Below are 3,544 nucleotides of genomic sequence, written 5' to 3' on the forward strand. Positions count from 1 at the left end.
TACAAATATCAATAGTCTTAGTAAAAAGACGGATCTGTCACCTGAAGAACTTGTTGAATTAAATAAATTACAGAGTGAACTAGATAAATTATATGAAGAAAAAGCTAAAGGTGCTTTTATACGTTCTCGAGCTCGCTGGATTGAAGAAGGGGAGAAAAATACATCTTATTTTTTCAACCTGGAAAAACACAGGCAACTAAAAAAGAAGATCACTAAATTGAATATAAATGGATCTGTTTCTGAAGATGAAACTCAGATTAATAGAGAATTACATAATTTTTACAGTAATTTATATAAATCCAACTACTCTGAGACAAACTGTTCAACGTTTATAAACACCATAAGAGAATTCAATAAAGTAATTGACCTAGATTTTATGGAAAAACAAATTGAACTTGAGGAGTTGGATAAGGCTATTTTGAAGATGTCCACTGAGAAGTCTCCTGGCTTGGACGGGCTAACAACTGAATTTTATAGATTCTTTTGGAAAGAGATTAGAGAGATGCTTTATAAAGCTTTCTTAGACTGTATCTCATCAGGTAACCTCTCTAATACTATGAAACAAGGGATAATCACCTTAATCCCAAAACCTAATAAAGATGTGCAAATGCTGGATAACTGGAGACCCATCACTCTGCTATGCACAGATTATAAAATTTTAGCTCATGTTTATGCTGATCGGCTGAATAGAGGACTTAAAGATATAATTGATGAAAGTCAATCAACCTTTGTTAAAGAGAGAAATATACACAATCATATTAGACTGGTCCTTGATATGTTGGATTATTGTGACTGCCTTGATAATGATAGTCTGATCCTGTTTCTTGATTTTTGCAAGGCATTCGACACAATTGAACACGCTTTTTTGTTAGAGACTTTAAGGTTTTTGGGTTTTGGTGATTCATTTTGTGGATTAATTAGGATGTTTTATAATGATATCTATAGCTCAGTCTCTTTAAATCCAGGACTTACTTCTAGATTTAAGATCCAGCGAGGCATCCGTCAGGGTTGTCCTATCTCCCCAAAACTGTTTATCTTGACTACTCAGTTACTAGCTCTTCAAATTAATAGCAATCCTGAGTTAAAGGGAATTAACGTTTTTGATAGAGAATACAAGATTAGTCAATTTGCCGATGACACAGCATTGTTTTTAAAAAATGATTTAATGGTTGAAAGGGCCCTTAATACAATTTCACTATTCTCTAAGGCTTCAGGTCTAGGACTTAACATTAACAAATGTGAGATCCTTCCCATTCATAACTGTATTCATCAAAACATCCAGTCAATCAGAGTCGTACATGAAGTTAAATATTTGGGTGTACTAGTATCTAAGAACGCAGTTAGAAGGGAAGATGAGAACATCTCAAACCGCTTAGTGGGTATGAAACAAAGTCTCAGCCGTTGGTTGACAAGAGATCTGACCATTTTTGGAAGGAACCTGTTGACTAAAGCAGATGGCATTTCCAAGGCTGTTTATCCATGTCATTCTATGTATATATCACCACAAAACATAAAAAAAGCCAACTCCATTATCTTTCAGTTTTTGTGGAAAAATAAGACTCATTATGTTAAAAGGTCCCAACTAGTTAAAAAACATGAGCATGGTGGTATCAATGCACTAGACTTTGAAGCATGGTTGGTACATTTAGGACTAAATGGTTAAAAACTTTTTTACAACAACAAAATTCAATGTGGTTTCATATCCCTGCCTCCATTTTTAAGCAACTGGGAGGAATTGACTTCCTTGCAAGGTGTGACTTCGAAGTGACGAAGATTCCAGTTAAATTATCAAACTTCCACAAACAAGTTCTTCAGTTCTGGAAAATTATATTTCACCATAATTTCTCACCTCATGGATCAACTTTGTGGAATAATAGAGCAATCACACACTGTAATAAATCCAACTTCGTTTTTTTGGGATGAAAAACTATTTTCAGTTGAAAAAACTTGAAAAACTAAGTGTGACATTTGGGGACAATAATTTAAGTTGTTCCGAAAAACCAAGGCAGTTGTAATCCTAAACATCATTTTGTGAGTTGTCAGTACTTATATCTCTAAGTTGTAGGTCATTGCTACAGAAGAAAGTTCTGCTAACTTTCATGTTTTTGTTGTAAAATGCGGGAAAGCCAACTTTTGGAGTTGGCTTTTGAATTCGAGACTGCAGTGTGCTACTCGGACACGGAGCTCGCAGAGGTAACTTTTACTCTTGTTTAAATAATTTAAATAGTGTTGGAATCTCTTTTAAGAAGAAATAATTGTACATTAGGGTAAACACATCCCTAATATACAATTATTGGGGGGAATTATTACTGGAAACCTATGATTGCTAAGTCACTTATTTTAGCTAACCAGGTTGTAACATAAGAAATGCACATTTATGAATGAACTGTTGCATTTTTATGATTTAGCAGTCAGACAACTTTTCACTCCTCAGATTACAGGCGGTCAGAAACAAGAAAAACACCTGGTCCAGATGGAAGATTTATTCAGGCCTGGACCAGACTATCAAAAAAATGGACATTTTGTGGAGGGTCTGGAGACACAACTACAACCAGGACCAGCGGCAGCTTGTGTGTAGGTAAGGCATTTTTTTTTTATTTGTGTTTTATATAACTTGGTCACTTGTTGTTTGAGAAATGTCCTTTGTGACTGTACTATTTTAGTGAGCAAAGAATATATTTGCAACAGCCATTTGTTGTTGTTGCCGTGTAAATTATGTAATTTTTTTTTTTTTTTTTTACATTTTATATGAGAGAATATTGTGTTAAATTTGACCTAAAGAGTACAACATACTCTTTAAATAGGCTTAAATGTTTGGAATGTTTATTCCCCGTTTAGCTCATTTCCAACAAATTACTCTCTGTCTTTTTAGAATGAAATGAACACAGTGTCAGTTCTGTAAATTCACCCACGCCACTGAAGCTGAAACACTCTTTATCACAGAGGAACTCACTGGTCATACATTCAGACTGCTTACGCACTTTTGGAGCGGTGGCCTTCATTATTTACTGAGGCAGAGGTAAGGAGCTGATCAAGTGCTCATAGTCATTGATAAAAATGAAATGGCAGTATTGAATATGTTTATGACATTTATGTTTCAATTTTACTTACTATAAATCATAAATCAAACTGGTATTTGCATTTTAAACAGATCAAGGAAGAGTTCCATCTTATCACCAACAAGGATGGACAGCTTCAGAGCAGAATGAACACACACCCAGACTCCTCAGACTCTATCGGGCCAGAAGAACAACTTTCCCTCCAGAGATGGATCAACTCCATGGCAGACTGGATGAAGAGGTGAAGTATAGATGCAGTCATGTCATTATTTGGGGCTGTATAGCCTTAGTGAGAAATTATGTTGCTTGGGTTTTCATAATCTTACAGTAATCAGTATTTGAATAGAAGTTGTTCCAATATAAAAAATAAAAAAAGAAAATCCTAGTTTGTCAGTGGCATCAACAATTAATATTAGTTTACTTGAATTTATAGTAAATGATTTGCTCAAAAATCTACATTGCAGCCAAGTCTCCCCTTTTCTGAC

The sequence above is a fragment of the Nematolebias whitei genome, chromosome 8, assembly GCF_014905685.2.
Source record: "Nematolebias whitei isolate Nwh7 chromosome 8, NemWhi1, whole genome shotgun sequence".
Taxonomy (NCBI): domain Eukaryota; kingdom Metazoa; phylum Chordata; class Actinopteri; order Cyprinodontiformes; family Rivulidae; genus Nematolebias; species Nematolebias whitei.